General features: G+C 40.5%; 1 protein-coding gene across 1 annotated transcript in view; it reads left to right on the plus strand.

Annotated features, from left to right (window-relative positions):
- Positions 1 to 3898: 3898 nt before the first annotated feature.
- Positions 3899 to 26681, plus strand: part of LOC137268293 (lysosomal proton-coupled steroid conjugate and bile acid symporter SLC46A3-like) — a 63402-nt gene continuing 40619 nt past the window's right edge. Inside the window, exons 1-2 of the mRNA XM_067802838.1 lie at positions 3899 to 4057; positions 6501 to 6739. The gene's annotated coding sequence lies outside the window, so the exon portion shown is untranslated. The remainder of the gene's footprint in view (positions 4058 to 6500; positions 6740 to 26681) is intronic.

Raw genomic sequence — 26681 nt, forward strand, 5'->3', positions numbered from 1 at the left:
ACCGGCGGGACTCAAACGAGAGTCAAACGGATGGTGGATCGGACCGAAACGGTATGAAAGGCGGTCGAACGGGAGTGAAATGGGATGAACGGTAGTCGAACGTGAGTAAAACGGTTAGGATGGGGTTTGGAGGGGAATTATGACAGGGATAGGACGGAGTTATGACTGGAGTGAAACGGGGTAATGACAGAGTGGACGGGGTCTGGACGGATAGGATGGGGTGAAGACGGAAAGGACGGTGTCTAGACCGGGTTTAGACGGGGTCAAAGGTGATATGAAAACGGGGTATGAAACCTAGATACAACGTAGGTACAAGGGGGCAAGGGTCAAATCGGGGAGAACGGAATGGATGGTGGTACAACGGCGCTCAGTGGAATGGAGGTATTAAACTGTGTCTACATTTCAGGACAGACTTTCAAAGGCATGTTAGTTGGCCTGACAAAACCTGAAAGTTTCACAAGCAAAAATGAAACAAAATTATGACAGTCAAAAGATAAATTCCATTTGTGGTGAAAAAGTGTTCGTTTTACTTCCCATTCCTGTTCAGCCAGGAAAAGTTAGTGACACAGACCATGTCGTCTTGACGCCTGGCCATCATACACAAGGGGTTCTGTCATGGTTTGGTTCTGTCATGATTAAGAAATATCATGACAGGTGAGAAACCAAACAGGTCATTTGTATTGCCCCACTCTCTCTACTAATTGTACTAAAGACAAGGGTAAACATGCTGACATCATTGATGACTTTATTAGCAATGTGAAGTTTGATGACATTAGTGATAATGTTTCACCAAAGTTAAGAAATTCTGGTGTGTTAGCTCACCTTGATGAGAAATTATCACTTTTATCCCCTGAACAGAAAGTTCAAATGTCAGATTTGATTCATGAGTTCTCTCACTTACTTACTGATGTGCCTGGTCAAAATAATGTTGTCAGCTATGATATAGATGTAGGTGATGCTGTGCCTGTAAAGCAACACCCATATCAAATGAATTCTGTGAAACGTTTAATTCTGTGAAAAGAAGTGAAATACATACTGGACAAAGACATTATTGAACCCAGTGACAGTCTGTGGAGTTCACCATGTCTGCTTGTGCCGGAGAGTGGTGGAGGTAGTTGGCGTTGCTGTGCTGACATGATCGAAAGTTGTGACTGTACTCTCACGAACTGAATCATATCCAATTCCGAGAGTGGACGTTTGCATTGATCGCATTGGTCAAGCTAGATAAGTAAGTGATTGAAGGGCTTCTGGCAGATTCCACTTGTCATTTTGTGAGTGGGGAGACAGACGACACAACTTCTCTAGACGACTGCAGGTTTATGCCAAGACATGTGGTTACAGACAACACCACCATGTGGTATCAGGGGGGCAACTCTGTGTTGCAAAACACACTCCAGTGAAGTTGTAGTTTGCATTGTTAACCAGCCAGATTGCCGGAGGTAAAGACCTAGGTTTTTTATACTTCCGGCACAGCAACTCGGTCTTTGGCGATTTAATAAGAAAAAAAAAACAAGTGCATCCCCTGGAAGGGCATGTGTATATGCCTCCCGCACAAATGGGAAATGTGCACAGATGCGTTTGATACTCGTGTGACTTTTAAAATACGATATAGTCAATGACGAGTGCGTAATTGTCCGGTTTTCGATCACGTCGCCATGATTTGGTGATGCACCTTTACCTGATTCACCTTAGCGCTACGATTGTTCTGTCAAACGGGGCCCTGGCGTCTGTTCTGTTTAATGATGTGGCTCAGGGTCAGGTCAGAACCTGCATTGTTCCACAGTCTGGACATTCGTGACCATCACGTGTCATTCCGGGACAAGCCGAATATCGATTCGTGCCCCTCTCGAAGGATTTCATATTGGCGTAGGAACATCAGAACTACTTCAAAGAATTAACTATATTCCGGTTTCATTCTATTAACATCACGGAAGTACTCATACATTGTATTGTTCTTTTCGTTTTTGCTTATTTACTTCGAAGAATAAAATCTCCTTCATACTCCTAAAATAATGAAACAAAAACATATTTGTTACAGACATATTCTGACGTAATTATTTCCACATGATCCATTATATTTCTGAAATCAGTTTAATTATTAAAGTGAGATGTGTTTTATCGAATGTGCAAATACTACTTTTTTAAGAATAAGAACAAGCTACTTTAATCCGTACGCAGAAACGCAAAAATAACTTTAAAATGTTTCTCAAACTGAAAATTCATGTAACCTTGCTGTCATAAATAACTCAAGTGGATATAATGTTATTTTTCTAAAACTCACACCGATTTCAGATTGTTTCCAAAAACTGTTGGTATCGCACGTACAATCACCACAACAAGCAGACAATATCGTCTGGAAAATGCTCAGTTGGACCAGCGACAGCCGTCACAGCAACAAACACACGTGCATGTATTTGACTCTCTCACCGTCAGTTCCATGATTTTTACTAAAAACTTCACTTTGGACAGCACAATTCTGTTAGCTACGTTCTTTGCACTTTAAATATGACGATGTATGTTTTTAACGGATTTTTTTAAAAGAAAGAACATAATGTTTTAAAGGATTTCAGTAGTCTGGATTATTTTTATCAAAGCAGCGCAACATTACGCGTGTTCTGATTGGCTTGTATTTTGATCAAAGCACCGCAACATTACGCGCGTTCTGATTGGCTTGTCGTATTTTGATCAAAGCACTGCAACATTACGCGCGTTCTGATTGGCTTGTCGTATTTTGATCAAAGCACCGCAACATTACACGCGTTCTGATTGGCTTGTCGTATTTTCACACATGGAAAGCATCCAGTGGGGAACGTGTCTGCGTGGGGGTTACGGGGCATTATCATCGGGGTCATTATCTGTCACCAATATATCACTGTGTGAGATGTCTAAATAATGACGGACGCCCGGCGTCTTTTCTTCGATAGTGCCTTCGGATAATCTAAGATGTACCTGAAAATCGGCGTCTAATGATGGAAAGGCGATACATGCCCTCACTCATACATACTTAAGCTGTATTTTCTCCATGTACGCCGTTCTGTTATCATGTACGCTACTTATTATGGTAAAATCGATAAGTATCTCTTGCAAGGTCCCAGTTGTGTAGATCGATGTTCATGATGTTGATCACTGGAATGTGCGGACCAAACTCAGTCGTTTACAGATCGCCGCCATGCAGATGGGATACTGCTGAGCGTGACGCCTGACAACCACGTAAGCAACCAAAGCCACAGGAATGATCCAAATTGGAGGAGTGAGTGAGTTTAGTTTTACACCGCGCTCAGCTATATGGCGGCGGTCTGTAAATAATCGAGTCTGGACCAGACAATCCAGTGATAAACAACATGAGCATCAATCTGCGCAATTAGGAACCGATGACATGTGTCAACCAAGTCAGTGAGCCTGACCACCCGATCTCGTTAGTCACGTAAAACATTTATAACAAATTAGCAATGCATTTTGAAAAGTGCTCCCAAAACATTTTTTCTGTAAACATTCATCCAGAAATATCCAGGCGTGGACATTAGAAACAGGCTTCACACATTGTGCCCATGTCGGAAATCAGACCATATGTTACCCTACTGGAACGCGAGTCTCCGTCATGATGAGGGAATGCTTAAACCAACAGAAGGAGACTACCGCACCTCCTCCACTCATCTGAAATTCTCCGGGTTTTTTTTTTAAATTGGTATTACATACATATTTTTTAACATCTGCATTCACAATGTAGTTTGAAACTATAAACAAGTGTTCATGATTGTGACATCGATTAATATAAGAACCCATGAACCTTTCATTAACAAGTAATGTCTGTCCATTGGGAGCCACTTTACACGCGAACGTGTTCCCGATTCTACGAACATTTCCCCTAAATTCAACTCACGATTTTCACGTGCATTCTGATTTGATCACAGGCTCTTGGCAGGCGACAAGGCAGACGACACAACCTCGTGCTCAGGGGCCGACAATTCAACGCTTTGGCACTGGAAAAAGTTTGTGCTAGTGTATCTTCTATGGATTGGAAATGACGGAGATTGGAAATTAATTTCAGTGGATAAAGGTAGGAAATCACAATTGTTAGTTATAATTATCGCACACGATGGCCTGTCATTGTCACTGCGAATGAGAAGCTTAGTACACATTTTAGTTGATGCCTATCTTCATATGGAAAGAATTCTTCCCGTATCTTTTCGAGAATATAGCAAACTGAAACTACAGATCCCCGCCAGTTATAGTTATATTCGGACGCTAGACGTAATTTCCAGACTTAATTCGACTCTGTACTGAAATGAAGAAATAGAATGTTATAAAGCTTCCAACATTATTTCAGTGTAACATAAATAATTTTCATGAAGTCAGTTTAGGATGGATCTGTGTACACTTTCACATGTCTGCGCACACAATTTCAGGTCATTTTTCCCACCACTGTTTAATACCACATTTATCAACTCGCGTATGGTTCCACACTGCACAATGTCATAGGCCGCCCTGTTGAGAGTTCACGGCACTGCATATATGTTGATTAAATTGTTGCTTTTCGATAAATAAACCACGGGAAATTTAACAGAATTTTTTGTGAATGTAAGTACGATTCCTCACAAATTTGCAAAATTTGACTTAGATCTTGCGAAAATTATATTTATGAACATTAGGTTACATTTACTAAATTAACATGAGAGTATGAAAATTTTCAAGTGTCCGAATATAACTAACTGGCACGGGTCTGTATTTGGGGACATTTTACCTGTGGTTGAGTGGCTTTGAGAAGTACGGGCGGAATCCTTAACCGTAAAAATAACTACCTTTGACGATGTAAAAGTTGAATGACCCTTATTCACAATTAATACATAGAAGCTGTGCAGCTGGGTTCTTGGGCGAACATTTATTTCGTAGGCGACGTTCTTGCGCCGCCACACGTTTTGCCCATCGTGTGTAGGCTGTAACAGGCCACACGTTTTGCCCATCGTGTGTAGGCTGTAGCAGGCCACACGTTTTGCCCATCGTGTGTAGGCTGTAACATACGTTTTGCCCATCGTATGTAGGCTGTAGCAGGCCTCCTACACTTAGACTGCATAAAAAATGTAAATGTTTATCGGGGACATATCTTTTAAAGGTGATGAGGGAGGAACGCATATTTCTTTCTTTCTCGGAAATACAATTTGCAAGTTTAGCACGTGTTAATGAGTTGCAGATTCTGTCACACGCGTTATTACAAACACTTTCTTATAGTGGATGATTTGGACGCGGCAAAGTCAAAAATATATTTTTTAAAATGGAAATAAAAAAATTGTTATGCACACAAATGAGTGACGCGTCGATGCCCGAGAAACATTTCACTTTTTTAATTAGTCTTCCAGTAAACAGTGTACATGGTTACGAATTTGACAGAATAAATGAAGCTTAAAATAGATGAATAATTCAAATAAAGACATGTATTTGAACTTACACAGAATCTTTCTTGAACTCTTACTTATTGTAGAAATCATATGGATGACACTTGTAGACTTTTAACAGTAGGATGACGCTGTTCATCTGACCTAGTTGTGAGGTTTCTGGCACTGAATAGTAGCCACCTTGTTTCAGACCTTCCATTCATAAAGTCATCTAAATATTGTCACCCACTTAACAATGGAATATGTGATTCTAATTCTTAACATGTATATACATGAACAAAATTTGATACCATACTACTAACATAACAAAAATGTCTAAAGTAGTTGTTTTAATAATTATAAACAGATACCTGTACGTTCACAACCTGTTACCAAACTTGAAATATGTAATATTTATGGCATATTTACGGCAAAACAAAGTTCTTGATAAGCTGAATTTGGACGTGGATCTATTGAAAGAATCTCACGGAGATATTAAAGGTTTTTTGTAGCAAATCGTCCTCCTGGTACAGTGTCTGACATCTGGCAATGTTAACAGTCGGCCTTGTTCTATTGTCAGTGCATCTTGCACCACATGTAAGAGGATTTTAAAAGTAATTGAAGTGCCAGTACGAAACCCGAAAATGGCGAATTTTAGGATTTCTCTTCACTCACTTTGGCACAGCATGAAACACTGATATTAGACATATGATTCATTGAGTTAGATATATGGTTTAGCTATAAGGTAAACATCTTGCGGAGATACATTACGTTGCAATCAGTGATAATTTGTTATTGTTGACCTATTTAAGTTGATAAAATGTGCTTTGAAAAAGTTCCATCAGTAGAACGGTAGTCTGTCATATTGACCATAAAACAAATATATTCAAGAATGCCATGCAAGTCAAGATTAGTTTCTGTCTGCAGTTAGTTTCTTGGCTCCTGCTTATATTTTATGATCATTTTATGAATTTATTTCTAAAATGTTAATTTCACAAACTAGATGTTAGTTGAGTAATACAGCTGCTGTAGCCATTATATGCTGTAGAGGTTCCTGTAAGGTGATGCACAGCCAAACAAGCCTTTACTAAATCTGCATAACCATTGACCATAACTTGTTGCTTGTTACAGGTGCTGTGGTTGCTGTTTCCATGTTGTGCAGGTGACAGAAGCAAAACCCACACGGAGGTCATGGAACGGATGTCAGTTTCATTGGGAGAGATGCTTTCTTGTGATTTGAAGATATTATCAGAACTGTAATCAAGAACTCGGATTAATTTGGATTTGTCATATTGTGGACATACTGTGGACAAAATGCGTGTTTCACTGTGGACTGAGAACAGACTGGAAACTGAAGCCGTCAGAGAAAGGTAGGAAGTCGCACATTACACACCAACATAATACATGTACATAACACAGCAGCAGGTGATAGTAAGATAAAACAGCTGCATTAATCGCCAGCAGTAACTTGGGAATAGTTCATTTGGATCCTCTCAACCAACAATGTTCCTCATATAAATATGGTGGGATGGAACTAAAGCCAAAGGAAATGTTGCCAACATTTATAAAACATCAATACTGAACAAAAACGAAACTTCACTTGGAGAATTATTTTGAAAGTAAGCGAATGTGAGTTGCATACATATAGTAATTGCTACACAAGCTCCTCTAAACATGACTTGTCCCTGTGAGACCATCATGCTACTGTTGACTGGAGTGTGCACATTAATGCTTAGTCCTATTTCAGTGTATGCTCATTTCCTCCAAAAAACAATATATCCATTTGCAAAACACTTTCTCCTGTATGGGTATGTTTGGGAGTAACGTGAACTTTCGTTTTTTTGGTTCAGTATGTAACAAAACACTTGTTTTCATTGATTTTGCTAAAATGTCTAGACTTTTCCTGCTCAGCATTCTAGCAGTCAACGATGGACCGTCCCAGCGTCAGTACTGTGTTGTGCCTCTCACCAACAAAAAACTGTACATGAACACGTGCTTAATGCAAACACGAAGATTATACAACAAAATTCTTTAGAGTATATCAAGCACTTAGGTTATTCAGAAACTCTAGAACATAGCAAGGACTAAGGAAAATTTGACCCCAAACCGTTAGAATATAGCAAGCACTTACGGTTTTCAGAACCATCCCTTACCTCGCCCTTAGCATATAGCAAGCACTTAAGTTACTCAGAATCACCCAAATCCGCCCATCCCTCCTTCCTTAGCATATGGCAAGCACTTAGGTTATTCAGAGAGACAATCATTAGAATATAGCAAACACGCAATATAATATTGCAAAACATAGGATGTCATGTTACTGTCTCAAAATATTCAACAATATTATACATGTATTTCGGTCAACCTGATGCAAAATCCGTTGACAGTACACTACAGTCTGTCAGTTTCACACGGTTTCCGAATGCCTTGACAGTACAGTACAGTCTCTGTTTGATGCTTTTCCCTAATGCCTTGACAGTACAGTACAGTCTGTCAGTTTCATGCCGTTCCCTCATGCTTTGACAGTACAGTAGTCTGTCAGCTTCACGCTGTTTCCGAATTCTTTGAGAGTGCAATACAGTGTCAGTGTGATGCCGTTTCCCAATGCTTTGACAGTACAGTACAGTGCAGTCTGTCAACCTGATAGACAAGTCCCCAATTGTATGACAGTACAGTACAGACTGTCAACCTTTCGGACAATTTCAGATTTTCACGAAAGTAATAAGATTGGTTTTAGAAATCACATTAGAATATAGCAAGCACTTACGTTACACGTTAGAATATAGCAAGCACTTACGTTACAGGTTAGAATATAGCAAGCACTTACGTTACACGTTAGAATATAGCAAGCACTTTCGTTACACGTTAGAATATAGCAAGCACTTTCGTTACACGTTAGAATATAGCAAGCACTTACGTTACAGGTTAGAATATAGCAAGCACTTTCGTTACACGTTAGAATATAGCAAGCACTTTCGTTACACGTTAGAATATAGCAAGCACTTAATGTAATAACTCAAACAGAACAGCAGGAAAGGTGAAGGTAAGTTACCCTTTTTCATATTTTATTGTCCATATTACGGTCCAGGTTAGCTGGTTAGGGGTTATCGCTTAAGGGTTAGGTTGGACTTGAATAAGGCTGGTCCATGTTAGCCGGTTAGGGATAGGTTGAAGGTTAGGTTAGACTTGAATAAGGCTGGTCCTTGTTAGCCGGTTAGGGATAGGTTGAAGGTTAGGTTGGGCATGAACTATTAGTTAATTAGGGTTAGGGTTATGATTTCTCATAAACTTAAACCTTTACAACCGACTACGATGATTTCACGCGAGTGTCGGTTCGATTCCCCACATGGGTACAATGTGTGAGGCCCATTTTCTGGTGTCCCCCGCCGTGATATAGCTGGAATATTGCTAAAAGCGGCGTAAAACCAAACTCACTCACTCACTCACTCACGCGAGTGTCGACGGAAACGTGTCATCACGCAATTCGTTTAATCGCGTCCAGGGGAAGATATTTCAACTGGAATTGGACACTGTCACGTGGGTAAGCCACGGTTTGTTTCTTTTTTAATTGTTTTATCACTAATATATAATATCAAGCTGGGTCAAATGTCTCTCCATAAATGCCATTACAAATTTTAACCTTGGACTATAGATAATTTATTATCGATACTATTGCCGTAATCTATAGAGATGGATTCATAAGCTTATACATTTTATTGCTGCAGCCATTACCTTTACGAAAGTAAACAGACGTGATTAAGCAAGCACCTGCATGAAGGAAGAAAGGTGTTTCAGCCTTGAAGTGATGACAAGTAAGTTTCCAATTGTTTCTCGTTCAGTTACAGGTGCTTGGGAGGCCTAGTTGCCGAAGTGCCCTCTTGCATTGTTATATGAATGTGTGAAGCTCTCTGTCAGGTACCCTGTTGCATTGTCATATGAATATGTGAAGCCCTCTGTCAGGTGCCCTCTTGCATTATTATATGAATATGTGAAGCCCTCTGTCAGGTGCCCTCTTGCATTGTTATATGAATATGTGAAGCCCTCTGTCAGGTGCCCTATTGCATTGTCATATGAATATGTGAAGCCCTCTGTCAGGTGCCCTCTTGCATTGTTATATGAATATGTGAAGCCCTGTCAGGTGCCCTATTGCATTGTCATATGAATATGTGAAGCCCTCTGTCAGGTGCCCTATTGCATTGTCATATGAATATGTGAAGCCCTCTGTCAGGTGCCCTATTGCATTATTATATGAATATGTGAAGCCCTCTGTCAGATGCCCTATTGTTATATGAATATGTGATGTTGGTAGTATGTTCGTAAAAACGGCAAAAAAAACCTTATTCACTCTCAGGTCAAGCTGTCTGTAGATTCTTAAGCCTAATTTCACAGTATATTAGCAAATTCTGAATACCAACTGGTATAACTTGGTCACCAGAATCGTAATTAACATTTTACAACTGAAAAAACAATGTCTCATGTTCATTTTCAATTTATTGCAGGACATTGTAATAGGAGGGCACTTAGTAAGGATCAATGGATGTCAGTTATATAAGGTATGTAAAATCCAATTTATGGATGGTAAGATTATTTAGGAGTGTAAAACATTGCCTCTTGCAAATATTAAGTGACTAAACCTGACAGGCAGGCCAAAACCCACACCAAATTTAGGGTTAGGATTTAGAAAACCTAGACCAAACGAAAAACCTTTATCGCGTGAAAGCTTTAATTTCGCTGCTGTACGTGTTAATTCAAAGTCGCCCAAGAAGATATTTCCACTGACGGTGTCCCCTGTTATCTTGGTAAGCATCGTTTTTGCAAGCGTTGATCTAAAGCATCAATGTAGCAAACTAATGTAAATGTAATTTCTTAATTGCCAAGCTCTAATTTTAAATTCGAAGTGCGCAAATTAATATCCATTTTGCTTTTAAACTGGAAAATCATAAGACAAGTGAGATAACCTCTTGGATTCTGTTTCTTGTGGGGTTTTTTTTCAGGTATTACCTTAAATACTAATACATAAGATGTTGCCAAGCTGTTTCCTGGAGGGAGAAAGTCACTTCATTAAAAATGATGAAAACTGTGAGTTTATATATTTTACATGTTTACATGTAGCTTTATTTTACTACATGACGTAATTAGTAGAATACAATTGTAATTTACTTTATTACTCTTAAAATACAAGACAATTTTTATATGTGTTTAATTTATTGCAGGCCTGTTGGGTGTGGATTAGGAGAAAGACAATGCTTTAGGTAAGGCCACATATGTTCTGATATTATTAAACATTAAGGTTGATGAATTGTAGTTCAGTTGGTGCTTTTACACAGTTATAAACATCAGAGCTTCAAGCTTGACTTGCCATAATAGCCCAGGTGTGTTTCATTTCCCCATGGCTGAAACTGATTTCATTCCAGTGAAAATGGATCAGATTGATCAGAGGCTACAGGTTGTGTATTTGATATTATTTTTCAAGATTTCCAAAGAAATCCATAGATTTGATGCAGTTCAAGGGATTTGGACTTGATGTCCTTTGTTTATTTGAAAAATGTAAATTATGAAGGGATGTCATTGTTGCACCTAAACAGCAATTCAGGTACTCGTTTGGTACGATAGGGGTAGCCCAGTGGTTAAAGCGTTCGCACTTCACGCCGAATACCCAGATTTGATTCGATTCCCCATATGGATACACTGAGGGAGGCCCATTTCTGATGTCACCCTCTGTGGTAATGTTGCAATATTGCTAAAAAGCGGTATAAAACCATATTCTCTCATATGCTGTGACATCGAGGCACTAAAGGCGCCGTGCAGGTACAATCCATTGTTTGCACGGCTTTCCCCCATCCCGTCTGCACTAAGAAACATTTCTTTATTTTCTGTTTTCCAATGAGGCTATGATCTTTTGACTGAGAAGTTTGTAACGGCCTTGGGGATTCTGTTTAAATTTGACCCGTCGAGATCCCGAGTAAGAATAGGTTCTCAACAACCAACCCATGCTTGCCACAAAAGGCGACTATGCTTGACGAAAGAGGCGCATGACAGGATCAGGTGGTCAGGCTGGTTGATTTGGTTCACGCGTCATCGGTTCCCAGTTACGTAGATCGATGCCCATGATGTTGATCACTGGATTGTCTGGTCCAGACTCGATTATTTACAGACTGCCATATAGCTGGAATATTGCTGAGTGCGGTGTCACTCACTCATACCGACTGAACCAAACAGCAGATTAAAAGGATTTTCCACATCTTCTTGGAAACACAGAATCTACATTTACTATATTTTGTACAGAGGCATTGAAAGAAAATTCTTGCATATCTGGGCCCAGAACTTGCTTCGTGGTAACCAATTTGGTTATTCACAACCCACATCTTACCAAATATTCTTCAGATAAATGTATTTGTTCAGGTGTTTTCTTTTTGATTGTACTAGAAATTATTTTTTTCCCCATAAAGTAACTCAGTATTGAGAAATGCTGTTCGAACAGGAGATAGAAGAAACCTAGGACAGTTTCTGTGATCTTTTATTACTATTTTTTGTCTTCATGCGAGTCCATCAACACTACACTTCACTGTGTTGATATTCTGTAATATATCTAACTTGCCTTTCGCTTTGGTTTGCAATACTGGAATTGTCCGCTGTACAATCTTTGGTCCTTCAAGGTGGTGATCCTGTAATCTTTAACTGTATGTTGTGTTCTCTTGCCCTATGCTAGAAATATTGCTGATGCAAGTCACCGCACATCCACTTTGATCAGGGATGGGGCGTAAAAATTACCCTTGCTTGTTTGGACGGTGGGGCAGCCCAGTGGTAATATTGCCTGAACACAGCTAAATATCGGTGTGAAACTGAACTCGCACCCTTCTGTGCAGCGTTCGCTGAAATATTTCAATGTTTTGGTGTTTTTTGTATCTGAAGATGTTAGCCAACACTGCTAGAGTAGACCCGCATTTACAGTATGATTTGCTGGATGTTTAGAGAGCCACATGTCAAACGTCGATTGGATTGGCTGACTTGGAGAACTGGACAAAGTGAATTAAATGTCACCAGGAATTGTGATTTTCCTCGTTCAAGCTGTTTTGGAGCAATGTGGTATGAAACTTCATCTGCATAGACGATGTATTTACAGCACAATGTATCGGATTGATACTCATTATACATATTGTGAAATCAATGTCACTGACTGCTCAGAAATGCCGTGCGACTTACTGATCAGGCGACCCATGAAGGTCCCGGGGTAGAATAGGCCTTCAGCAACCCATGCTTGCCATAAAAGGTGACTATGCTTGTCGTAAGAGGCGACTAACGGGATCGGGTGGTCAGACTACCTGACTTGGTTGACACATGTCATCGGTTCCCAATTGCACAGATCGATGCTCATGTTGTTGATCACTGGATTGTCTGGTCCAGACTCGATTATTTACAGACCGTCGCCATATAGCTGGAATATTGCTAAGTGCGACGTAAAACTAAACTCACTCACTCACTGATCAGGCATCAGTAGGATTCCTCGAGTTGTTTGTTTCCTGTGAATCTGACCAGTAAAGATACATTAGAACTGATTCTCGTAAAAAGTGGTCAGACATGCTATGTCTGTCGTATTTTCTGGTCCCTACTCAATCACTTTGAGACTCATGTCATATGTAACATGTTATATTTTACCCGTGAAGGTGCCGGTTAGAGCTTTTTATGAGCAATGCTTGTAAGAGGCGACTGACGGGATCGGGTGGTCAGGTTCGGCGTTTTGGTTGACTCATGTCATCGGTTCCCACTTGCATGGATTGATGTGCATGCTGATGATCTCTGGATTGTCTGGTCCAGACTCGATTATTTACAGACCGCCGTCATGTAGCTGGAATATTGCTGGAGTGTGGTGTAAATCTGAACTCACTATATTTGGGATCACACTTTTAGTGCACCATGTGACATTTGACCACTTTTTAACATGGGTCTTGTGTAGCTGAAAGTTTGCGGACCTTCTTAACGAACACATCAACAGCTTTCAGTCTTTGACATGGACCAGATGAATTTTATGTACACTTTTTGTAAAAGAATTGTAAAAAAAATTGTAACTTAAGATATATATTCCTTTCATTGAATTTTCAAAAATTCTACGGCATATAAGTTTTCACATGTGTATCGAGAATGCCTGTAATTTGATGTGAATAAGTATTAATGTACCCCGCAACGAAGTAAAACTTATCAGAATTTAATCTTTTCCTGTTTCCACGAAACGACGTGTGCCAAGATGTGTTTCATGGTTATCTTACTTGAGCACATGTCTGTAGCTATACATGGTAGAATTCACTGTCAGTGTAATCAGTAATATTATCTATCATGCTTTAAATGTTTGGAGTCAGAAAATCTTGTGCTCCTAATCCATGTCGCATTTGAAGATGTGGGTTAGAATTGGTCATCAGCAACCCATGGGATTGAGTGGTCAGGCATGATCACTTGGTTGACACACGTCTCGAATCCCACTGCAGCAGATCTATGCTGATCACCGGATTGTCTGGTTTGGACCCGATTTACAGCTAGCTACCAAATAGCTGCAATATTGCTATAGTGCGGTGTTCAACTGAAACACATCAAACCATTTCCATGTCCCAAAATCAGAAGCAGGGGTGTCTGAGCATTTTTCAGCTGTATTGAAGTGCCTACGTAGGTCTGCAAGGCTTCCAGACTCTGCCTTTCCTATTCGAAATCCCATGTGGCTTTTTATCACATTACATTAATGTAACTTGACTCGCAATGGGGTGAATATATAGGATCCGTTTCGGTAGTGAATAGAAGCACCCGCACTTGCACTTACAAACAACTTGCTACAACTAACACCAGCTAAAACCATGTCTAATGCATGACAGCTTGCACTTTGTGAAAATATTCATTACCGAAATGATTTTAAAAATATAATCACCCTCAAATCTGACCAGTGTAATTGCTGTGCTGGGGTGTTTCGCCAGTATTACCAAAATAACTCATGAACTGGGAGAGTTTGGAGGTATCAGTCGAGCTGTATTCTACAGACTGGGGCGTTGGGTTAGCCTGGTGGTTAAAACGTTAGCTCATCATGCTGAAAACCTTGATTCGATTCCTCGTGTGATACAATTTGTGAAGCCCATTTCTGGTTTTACCCCATTGTCATGTTGCTGGAATATTGCTAAAAGCGGTATAAAACCGAACTCACTGTCTCTATCTGCGGACAAGAGAAACTTATGTTTGGGTAAGGTCGCTGACATTGTGTTGTTGGCTGTAGTTAAACACAGAAGTATTATGATTTTCACTGACAAAGTGTAGTCCCAAATGTAGGATGTTACTATTTACCACTTTCTATAAGGTATTTTGTACTCGTCCCGCTTTGGTAAATCGAGATTCAATCCACGGTTGTGTGTATTTAACGTATGTTAATGTGTGCAATATATTAAGACTTTCTAGGAATGTTATTGTATTTATAGTTCACGACCTCATTGATTGCATGAATGAAATCTGCATCTTTTGTAAACTGCTTGTGAACTATTCTTGTAATTAAGTTTTGAATTAATCTGAAAAGGAATGTATTCCTTGGACAATTGGAAATCCTTTGCCCCACAACACAAACCAGTCACAGCATTACTAGACTATGACGAGCGGTGGGGTAGCGTTGTGGTTAAACACTTCGCTCCTCGCACCGAAGAAACGGGTTAGATTCCCCACATGGGTGTCCACAGTCATGACATTTCTGGATTATTGCTTAAAGCGACATAAACCATACTACCTCCCATAGGTGTGCTTTGACATCCAGGGCCCACTTGCACAAAACGATCTTAGAGCTACAATTATTGTAAATCCTTAAGATCGCGATCTTAGGCTTCGGCTACAATCGCCATCCACTTGCACAAAGTGATCGTAGGCTAAGATCATTGTAAGTTACAATCAAAACTTACAACTGGTCGGAACCAATTGTAAGGAGCTAAGATCATTGTAGTCAGTAGCAAAATGGCGTCCAAGTTGGTGTCAATTTCACGCAAATAATTAGCTTTACGTTTGGGGATTGCTTTCATATTGCATAAAACTATGATTTGCCTCGACACTTCAGCGACACGGAGAATACAACATCGCGATTTAACGTTTGAAATATCGTTATTAGCGGTAGTGAACAACAACATTATCGAGTCGACATCTGAGTACAATTCTCACCCGATTCAGTGTTGGAAAAAGTATGAACACCATACCTTTTTGATAAACTAGGGAAGGATAGTAACGAAAGGTGTCTGCATGCGATTAACAGTGGCCATGACCTTTTCAATAACTCAAGGGCAGCTAATCTTAGTTTTTAAGCAAGATGGGAGTGGTTTCCTTTTGCATATTATGCAGTTGCCATAAAATCTTCCATGCCCAAATACAGTGCATGTTCTGTTGTGACAGAACAGATCTCCACAGAACAGATCTCTTTTCGGTTAATGATTTTGTCTTAGTTTATCATTGAAATAATCTACCGTTGGATATCGTGCAAAATTGTTTTTTTCTACTTGTAAAAATTGAATCTGACGAGAGACAAGAGTTGTAATCTATGCATTTTAAATATAATACAAGTATTCTTCAAACGGGAAAAATACACTTGTTGGGGCATGTGAAATTTGCATAAAACGTTTTTTTACAAAAAGAAAAAATAATTATCAACAAAATAGCATAAAGTAATTAATATACTGTGGATGAGCATTCAACAACACATACAACACACACAACACACACGAAATGATAACGTTTTCATATTTCCCTGTCATGAATTTTCCACAACACTCCCACAGTCATGTCACACTTTCATGTCTTTGCAAATCTAATGCTTGTGGGATATATTTGGGATTTTACTCCAAGTAACACCTACGAGATGCCAAACTATGTTCAACTGACAGCCACTGACAGACCATGGTACATGTTATATCATAAGGAAATTTTATTTATGTGCCAGCTTTTAATTTCATGATTATTAGATTAATAACTCAAGACCCAAATTGTTAACGCATTTGTTTGTATTTCAATACTTGCATAAAACATGATAGGTCTGTGGTTGCAGTATCACATGTTTAGTTCATAAAAAATTAGAATGTAGAAAAATCAGAATAACCCCTGAGGTACGAGTGATTATACATGTTACCGTCCACGTTATCGCTTCCTTCCTCAACGTTATTTCCTTCAAAGATTTGTGGGCTCTTTTTGTTTTGTTTTCATGAAAAATCTGCAAGGTGCGATTAAGGAACGGATGTCATTTGCGTGCGGGAACAAGTCCCACGTTTTATTTGCGCTGCATGCTATGCGCACTTGAAGACAACTGTAGACAGGAGTCGAGTTTAAGAAATTTCTACCTCCAACGTTGAAGAGTTCAATCTTAGTTAAGATTGCGATCTTCAATCCATGCTGTCTTAAGATCGTGTTTGTGCAAGTGGATTAGAGCAATTGTACGGTGGTTGTAAAGTTGATTATAGGGGCCTAAGATTGATTGTAACTAAGATTGCTCTGTGCAAGCGGGCCCAGGTATGCAAGGAGGTAGAATCCGTTTTGGCTGTTTTGATCTACCTCCTCAAATGCTTTGATTTGTTTCTCCTTTTTGCTCCGTATCAACAAAGATCAATCAATGTCAATGGAACCATCACATTCGTTACTAGTAACACATTGTTGCTTATATCCCCATGGTGATAACGGATCAGAATACATTATCACAACCAGAAGCCACCTATTTGCTTTAGTATGTAGACTGATTGACACCAGAAGGTATGTGGTGGGTTTGTGGAGGAATGGTAAGCTAGCTTAGTGGCTCAAACATTTTACTCATCATCCAAAGGCCCAGGTTCTATTCCTTGGATAGTAATATATGTGAAGCCATTTTCTTGAACCCGTGAAGGTCCCGGGGTAGAATAGGCCTTCAGCAACCCATGCTTGCCATAAAAAGGTGGCTATGCTTGTCGTAAGAGGCGACTAACGGGATCGGGTGGTCAGGCTCGCTGACATGGTTGACAAATGTCATCGGTTCCCAATTGCGCACATCGATGCTCATGTTGTTGATCACTGGATTGTCTGGTCCAGACTCGATTATTTACAGACCGTCGCCGTATAGCTGGAATATTGCTGAGTGCGGCGTAAAACTAAACTCACTCATACTTTTCCGTAACAAAGTTTTGAAACTTTACTGTACCAACAAGAGCTTTCGTTTGTTTAAGGAAATTAATATGGAAAACCACATGTCCTAGTTACGTCTCAACTGCGACGTAATATTTGTATTTATCTGTCAGTACAGCGTAAAACAAATGTAAATGCCAACCCCTTACTCACGACAGGGCATTTGGTTTCTGGATTTGTTTAAATGGTAAACACGCTGAACTGCTTTAAAGGCAAACAGTCCTGCGTTCACCTCACAAAACCTATTTTTATACCCCATCGGAATGTCAACCGAAGCTTCCAGTAACAAAGAAATGGGATTTATTCGCAGGGTAACCGTCAAATAAAGGCTTTCTGTGAAGGTGGCAAACACTCACTCACTCGCCAGTGAACCCGACCGGCATACACAGTAACACAAGATATAAGTGACAACGGAGAATGATAGGTTGCTTACAATCATTATCATAAGATTGGGTTTGTTGTTTAACGCCGCCTCACTAGTATTGCAGTCATACGGCGTAGGTCTGTCAATTGTCATGTCTGGATCAAGCAATCCAGTGATCAGTATCATGAGCATCAATCTACGCCTTTGGGATACAATGACGTGACCACCCGATCCCCTTACAACACTCAGGGTCGCTGACACCCGGCACTACAGTTGGAAGTGGGCATTATTCCGCCACTAAACGCTACCTGTGAAAATCATTCTGAGGAGACATCTTCTCGACACAAGCATCAAAATGTAATTCTCTACAACTGATGGACCTTCTTTGAGTGGCTTTTAGAATTTGGTGAGTTTTTATTATTACAGTGGAAGCTGTCAAAACCGGCATTTGTCCCATCCGGCAAGTTGTCAACACCGGCATAAACTCTCGGTCACATCCATGGCTTGTATATTTATCATCAGCTCTACAATCCGGCACATTGTCTTAACTGGATTATCTATTCAATCCCAATGAGTGCCGGTTTAGACAGCTTCCACTGTATTATTAATATGAGCGAGGTTTCGGTGTACCTACTAATACCGTGATGATGGTGAAGCTGTTTCTGAAACAACAGGCAAGAGTAAACATTTCAGGTCACGATTTATGGTGACATGTGAGCATAGTTCCTTTTCCTGACAAGTGTCCAGATAATTTAAAATATACTGACAACACGAAAAGCTAATCGGTAATCTGCCTATGATATATTGATACAAGAGAAAACCACCAAACATTCAGGACAGGCGGTCAGACCAGCAGACATTCGTCACTGCTCGACCCTTTCAGTACCATCTGAGACGATTTGGCAAAGGTCCAACTAGCACAGGCCAGTCAGCCGAGACGGTGTAAGACAACATATCAGTTTTGTGATAACTACAATCTATTACCAAGAGAATTAACTATAGGTTGTCATAGTAACGGACAATGGCGAATGAAGTTGGATGGAATGAGCATGATGGAAAAATGACACAAAATCATTGTTTCCATTGTTACTTTATGTTTATGTAATTTAAACGGAATAACAACAAAAACACCCAAATACACTCAAATGTATGACTTGTTCGATTAACCACATCAACATTTGGTTAATGCCAATTGTGAGATTTATTACAAAGCCACAGTGTGATATGTGGAGGGGCGGTGGGGTAGCCTAGTGTTTGAAGCGTTGGCTCGTCACGCCGAGGACCCAGGTTCGATGCCGCATATAGGTAAAGCATGTGAAACCTGCAACATATGTCATATTTGGGATTTCACTTTCTTAGTAAAGTACAAATTCTAGTACTTTTTTCGGTTGAGTCCCATCCTCAGAGTCAGGCACCTAATCGCCAGCACACAAAGTCAGCCGCCTAGCCCGCTCAGCCACCGCGACTTCCACAAAAATGAAAGTCGGACAACTGGTAGTCTAGATTGCGTACTTTGTGTACCCCTCTGATGAGTGTAAATTGGCACGACTTTCATTTTTGTGGAAGTACTAGTATTTGTACTTTACTAAGAAAGTGAAATCCCAAATATGACATATGTTGCATTTGACCACTTTCTAAATGGCATCGTGTAATCATGTGAAACCTATTTCTGATGCCCCCTACTCGTGAAGGTCTGGGTTAGAATATTGGCCTTCAGTAACCAATACTTGTAAGAGGTAACTAAGGGGATCGGTGGTTAGACTCGCTGACTCGGTTGACACATGTCATAGGTTCTCAGCTGCGCAGATCGATACTGATACTGTTGATCACTGGATTGTCTGGTCCAGACTCGATTATTTACAGACCACCGCAATATTGCTTGATTATTGCTGAATGCGGTGTTAAACTCACTCTGATGTCCCCCGCCTTGATATTTGGCGGAATATTGCTAAGAGCGTCTTAAAACCGAGCTCACTCACTCAGTCACTCACTATGATATGTAGCTGACTGTTGGTTTTGTTGCTACCACGTCCAGCTACTACAGATTTGCGTATAATCTGCCTAATATGGATTATGTAGTTGTGAACAATAATGGGGCTATAACGACATCATATCATGTAGCAACTCAGAATTGCTGGATGTGGTACAGCAGTTTGAGTAGGTTTAACCACTCTCCTTTTCCACAAAGACAAAACCAAGTTGGTAATTTGGCCACGAGAAATACACGAGTCGCCATTCACCAGATCCCGGATTGACGAGTACTCCCGAATACACTTGCCACTGATGTCCCACACTGGCAAGGTTCAACAGAACATAAACGATGAACTAGATAAAAACTCAAAAGGACAAGGGACAGTTTTGTATTCACAATCATTTCATATTCAAATACAGTACCACGTGGTGATTCCTTTGGGGACAAACTAGTTTTAGTACAAATACTTATAACAATGGAACAAAGCACTTTGCCTGTTATATACTAATAATGTATAACACTGTAATGACAACATGTATTTCACACTTTCTTCACCCAGTTCATTTTCCGAATCAATGCACAATGTGCCCTCCGTAAGGGCGCACGCAGTGATCTTGTACTTTAACATCATCTGTGCATTCTACATGTGCATGTCAAATTGTCCACGTGACCTCAGTGTCCAAAGACGGCGCCAAGAACCAAGTGTCACCCTTGTTTAAAACATCGATTTCTTCCGCATGGTAAGTTGAGCCTGGCACAGATCAGACAAACTGAGTCGAGGACCCTTCCAAGTATGGTAACTGAAAACAATAACAAATATACTTTTCTTTAAACTGAAAGCATGATTAATCTCTTGTCCAGCCACATGGCGTAGGAAGCGACTGCTGTTGCGCAGACTTGCCGATGTATGCCAGTATATCATAACTGTGAAGATCGGTTATATCATTCACTGTATTGTCTTGTTCAGACTCGGTTATGTACAAGTGTACAGATGGAATATCGCTAACAAAATTCAGTTGACATAAATTGAAGAACAGATGGACGAAACAATATCACGTTGCAGGAGGTTTTCATGGCATAAGGTTCCAAATGATGAAAAAGTAGCCAGAGGTGCGCGTTAAACAAAAAAATCAAAATTGACGTACGAAGCAAAGCCCAAACCTAGGCCTGGTTCCACAAGGCGATCGTAGCGCTAAGATGGCCGTAACTCCTATACTTTGACACTGACTTACGACTGAAGTAGGGCTAAGATGGTCGTAACTCCTATACTTTGACACTGACTTACGACTGACGTAGGCCTAAGATGGTCGTAACTCCTATACTTTAACTTTGACATGCGACTGACGTAGGGCTAAGATGGTCGTAACTCCTATACTTTGACACTGACTTACGACTGAAGTAGGGCTAAGATGGTCGTAACTCCTGTACTTTAACATTGACTTACGACTGACGTAGGGCTAAGATGGTCGTAACTCCTATACTTTAACACTGACTTACGACAGAAGTAGGGCTAAGATGGTCGTAACTCCTATACTTTAACTTTGACTTACGACTGACGTAGGGCTAAGATGGTCGTAACTCCTATACTTTGACACTGACTTACGACTGACGTAGGGCTAAGATGGTCGTAACTCCTATACTTTAACTTTGACTTGCGACTGACAGGGCTAAGATGGTCGTAACTCCTATACTTTAACTTTGACTTGCGACTGACAGGGCTAAGATGGTCGTAACTCCTATACTTTAACATTGACTTACGACTGACGTAGGGCTAAGATGGTCGTAACTCCTGTACTTTAACCTTGACTTACGACTGACGTAGGGCTAAGATGGTCATAACTCCTGTACTTTAACATTGACTTGCGACTGACGCAGGGCTACGGTCGATTTGTGGTGCTTTGGGCGTTCTTTTCCCAAATGGTGAGTCAACTGACAAATATTTTGGAATTTTACACGTTACATATTCTGTGTACCTGTGAATAAGTCACCACATATATCGTAGCCAACCGCCATGCTGACAGTGCAATACCTGGTGTGTAGTTTCTTTTTATTTGTCAGTTTATTTAGCTTTGTAATGTGGAAGTAGTTACCGATTCTGTTAGGAACAGCATGCCATGAAGCTATCACAATCAATATTACATCAACAATGATAGGCAGTGACAATGATCCTATGTAGTAAAACAACACTCACTTAATCGCGTGACTCGTAAAGCATTCTGTGAAGATAACAGAATCAACAATGATACGCAGTAACAATTATACTACCTGGTATAAAACTTTCATTCATTCAGTCGTGTACCTTCGATCAGAGACGTAATTAATGCATATGTCATGTACGTCTCTGCTGCAATGTAATATTAACAAAAGAAGTCGATTTCTGTAACTAAACAGTAATTGTAATACTTTGTTATCAAACTGATTTGTGGAATCAAACTGAAAAGTCCCAGGCCAGCTTGCTAAAAGCGGCCTAAACGCAACGACTATGTCAGGTCTGATCTGACTGGGATCGTCGTAGCGCTGAGGTCGCTTTGTGTGAACGGTCCCTACGGTAACAGAATGTCACCAGTGAGTGACTACAACTCTGGCACATACCTGTTTTCGAATATTTATCATAAGGAGGAGTCCCTTTCTCCTTGGGAGGGGCTCCATTCACGAGAAGAACACAGATCACCAGAATGAGTACACATGCCCGTACGTCCATCGTCAAGTTTCAGCTGATGCCTAAAGAACCCTGGTTGTGGGGAAGGTTTATGTACAGCTTGTATAATGCCCACTCGTCTCATGGATTAACATTATACAGCATCCTGATTCATGTGCAGCTATTTATAGTGACAACTCATGTCCCGTGTAACGCGCACTTTCCTGCGAGAGATGCTTTTGTTTCTTATTACACATTTTGATATAGCTTCTTCAATGAGTTTTGGCACCTTTTAAGAGTTGTTTGTGAGGTTATCCAATCAGATACGTGACCTGACAGTAAAACAAAATATTGATATTCTGTTGAAAATTGAGGTACACATCATGTAAGGCGTTTCTCCAGACACCTATTTCGAGGGTTGCCTTATTTTTTAATTAACATTTTACCAAGCACCATGTGGTTGGTTTATTATGACATTCGATTAAACAGTTTACCAAGTAAAGTACCAATCACGTGAGGTGTTTCTCTTGTCATCACGTTCCGAGGGACTTTCTGTGTTTTTCATTTACATTTTCCCAAGAAAGCATTGAGTCTCGAATTGAGTCTTTTGTCGGGAATGAAATGGCTTGACAGTGAAAGGAGAGTGTATCCCACGACTCACTGTGATTCAGTGTATTTACAAAGCACAGTTAAACCTCTGTGCTAACTGAACTATTGTTTGATTAAAATGACATTTTCCTATACTTGACAACCTTACAAGCATCTATGAAAACGCCGCACTCACGAAATAGTTATCCAAAAATTTGCTTATATTCATTTTGTAGTTCTCAACTTCTCACATGCCGCTCAAAGACGTTCTTTGAAGACATTTATGGTGCTTTGCATCTCATATTTTACTTTAAATATATTATCTTACATGACGGGATGATTGAGGGAGGATTCTTCAGCAGGACAACGGACCATGTTTGTGAAAAGAATTCTCCCGTCTTTGTAGGGTGGTCGTCATTAATTCGCTTTACTCTACTTCTAACAAGTTCAGTAAGCCTGCTACTGCCTTGTCCGTGTTTACTCAGATGGTTTGAAGTAACGCCTCTTCATACACAAGGTAGGTGGACGAGCGGGTAGATGCAGAGTAGAATGCCTGGTCTTGTATATATTTTGTTGAGAGATGAATGTCGTCTGCCCGAAACACACTAGGGATAGTCCTATGAGGACTTATATTCTCATTCCCGGGTTGGTTCTTCGTTAGATCGTCGGAAGAGACCTAAATACTTGTCCTCAGCCTGCAAAGTTGTCTACTGCTTACAGCTGTTGTCTACACAGTCGATTACGAAACTTTAAACGGGTGACGAAGCCCACCAACATGGCCGCCAACAAAATAGGGAACATAACTCTCGGATGCTTACCCACCATCGACCGAAAAAAAGCAACAATCTAAAAGCAATAGAATGCATAATAATAAAAAATTAAACTAGTGTCAGCAATAGCTCAGCTTTACGAAGACGAACTGCAAATAGGTAAATCTTGACCAGTGCTGGTCAGCAACGTCCGACGGTGTCATGGCGTGTAGTATCGGGAGGGATAAAATATGACACGAGTCCAACCAAGTCTCACCACCCAATCAAACTGATGGAAAGCAGTGATCTCTAGATACGTAAGCATTGTCAAAGAACCCCCGTTTGTTCTCTGGCAGTAGTTTAGATGGAAGATAACAGTGTCTAGCTTTATGTCATTCACGGCTGCACGACACTGAGTGTTGTATGTTTACAGATGTCAGCATTCAAGACTTTTTGTCTGGTTTGCAAAAAGATCAAAGATGCCACTTATTGCATGACGCCACACTATATTGACGTCATTACGCCATTCACCTCTCCCCCCCTCGTTATCAAACGTACCCTTGGTAACCGACGTCACGTCACTAGAACAACACGGAAGTTGAAGTGGATCGTTTAGATGGGCCACGGACACCGTCGTGTTTTAGCTTTTTTCTGCCTTAGATTAATCGTAATTAACCCAAGACAGTATGAATTTGGCATCTTAGAAAAGAAATACAGTTGGCTGTACCCCATTAATACGGTAATTGTCCCTATGGATTTTGGTGTGGTGATCTAACTTCAGTTGCTGGCGATCCATTTACCGTTTTTATCTTGCATTGTTCCCTTTCAAGAACATATTTTTATGACAGCATGCTAGTTTTACCATTTCTGACACCCTTTCTATTGTTTATAGTCAACCGTCTTCAATTTTTAAATTTACTGATCTTTAATGTGGTAATTGATTTTTCTCGCCACGATATGGCTGGTATAGTCTCAATGTGACGATAGATGTTAACTCATCACTAATAAAGTACATTTTAGCCCTGGGGCTCCTTTCACAAAGCCACCTTTACTAAGGTTAACGTTAACTCCCATTCTTTAACATTGCATTAAAGATACCTGAGGGAAATGTTAAAAAATGGGAGTCAGGGTTAACCTTAGTAAAGGATGCTTTGTGAAAGTAGCCCCTGCACTATTATAGCTCATTCATTCATTCATTCACTCGTTGCTTTATAACACTTCTTGGCAAATGTGTATTTTTTGAGTGAGTGGGTGAGTGAAAGGGCTGGGGACGGTACCCCGGATACCCGAAACGGGTGGGCATTGAGTTAGACACAGGTACCCATTTCAATAGATTATACAATGTAATAGATTGCACAATGTACGTTACTCTTTCATGATTAAGAGGTGGACAGGCCAGCCTTTGAAGATTTCATTTGCAGTCACTTCTTTTGAATATATACTGAGTCAAAAAAAGAAACTTCACATTCTTTCTTCAGGGCACTAAGAAAGAACAAGATATGGTAAGATAGTTATTATTTAATTGCTGAGATCTGTGTAATGTACCGAATACACTGACAGTGCCACAATCAGTTCCAGTGGCTTCCCCCCTGGTTTCAAAACATGAGAATGTCAAGTCACAAGAATAAAAATTCGAAATTTCTCAGTTCAATATCGTGTATGGCCGCCCACCGCATTCACCACTGCCGAACACCGTCTCCTCATCGACTGCCTGATGCTTGTGAACACGTGGTTGGGGATTCTGCGCCATTGCTCTTGCAAGGCAGAGCCAAGTTCCTGCCAATTCTGAGGTTGGTTCCTCTTCCTTCTCCCAAATGCATCCCAAACGTGCTCTGTTGGATTAAGGTCAGGGGACCTCGATGGCCAGTCCATGACGTTGATGTCCATGAGCTGCCATGAAAGGTCGCGGTAAGCAGCAGCTGTGAGGTTTCCACGGATGACCAGAAGTCGAGAAAGAACCCCACAGCATGCAACTTCCGCATGGGTATTGGGCATACGGTTCACGACGTCGTCTCCAGACTCTGTGCATGCCGTCCACGAATTTGAGGGTAAACCTGGATTCATCGCTAAAGTTGACTTGATTCCAGTCTCTCTGGGTCCATCGTTTGACCCACAGCAAACGTTGACGTTGATGAAACAGTATCAATATTGGCCCGGCGTCGATATGGGCGTCGAGAATGGAGATTGGCAGCCCGCAACCGATTTCGAATGGTCTGTTAGGACAGTCGACCCCTAAACATCTCAGCCCTGGTGTCTTGTAGTCGGCAGAAATCTGTCACGTAGGTGACGTAGGGCGATTTGACGGTCTTCTGCCCTTGACGTCACAAGTGGACGACCCGACCTTGGGCGATCAGGAGTGGTGTCAGTTTGTTGTAGACGACCTCGCAAGTCATATACAGTACGACGGCTGCATTCCATTGCTCTTGCGACGTCAGTAACTGATCTCCCCGCTTGCAACATGCCAAAAGCACGTTCACGTTGCACATTTGACAATCGTTGCATTTAAAGTACCGTTAGAACTGTGGTTTAAAAGCGTTTTTTTTTCAATTCTTGAGGCCAATGCAAGCACGTTCACATGAAGAAAACTTCGATGCGAAGATCACGTGATCGACTGCACGTGCAAAACCTGATTTGACACTAACGTCATTTGCACTATGAATGGATGGGTTTGAGAAAGTCGAAAGATCCCATTTCGGATACATAGATGTATCATCAGAGAAAAATTATTCATTATTTTTTAAAATTACATTTTGTGAACTTTCTTTTTTGATTCAGTATATAACGCATGGTCAAGATATTGAAATGTTATCCCCTGAGCTGAATCTGTTAGAGTCTCCCTGAGTCTCCCTATGAGAGA

Source organism: Haliotis asinina, chromosome 16 (assembly GCF_037392515.1).
Source record: "Haliotis asinina isolate JCU_RB_2024 chromosome 16, JCU_Hal_asi_v2, whole genome shotgun sequence".
NCBI classification, from domain to species: Eukaryota; Metazoa; Mollusca; class Gastropoda; order Lepetellida; family Haliotidae; genus Haliotis; species Haliotis asinina.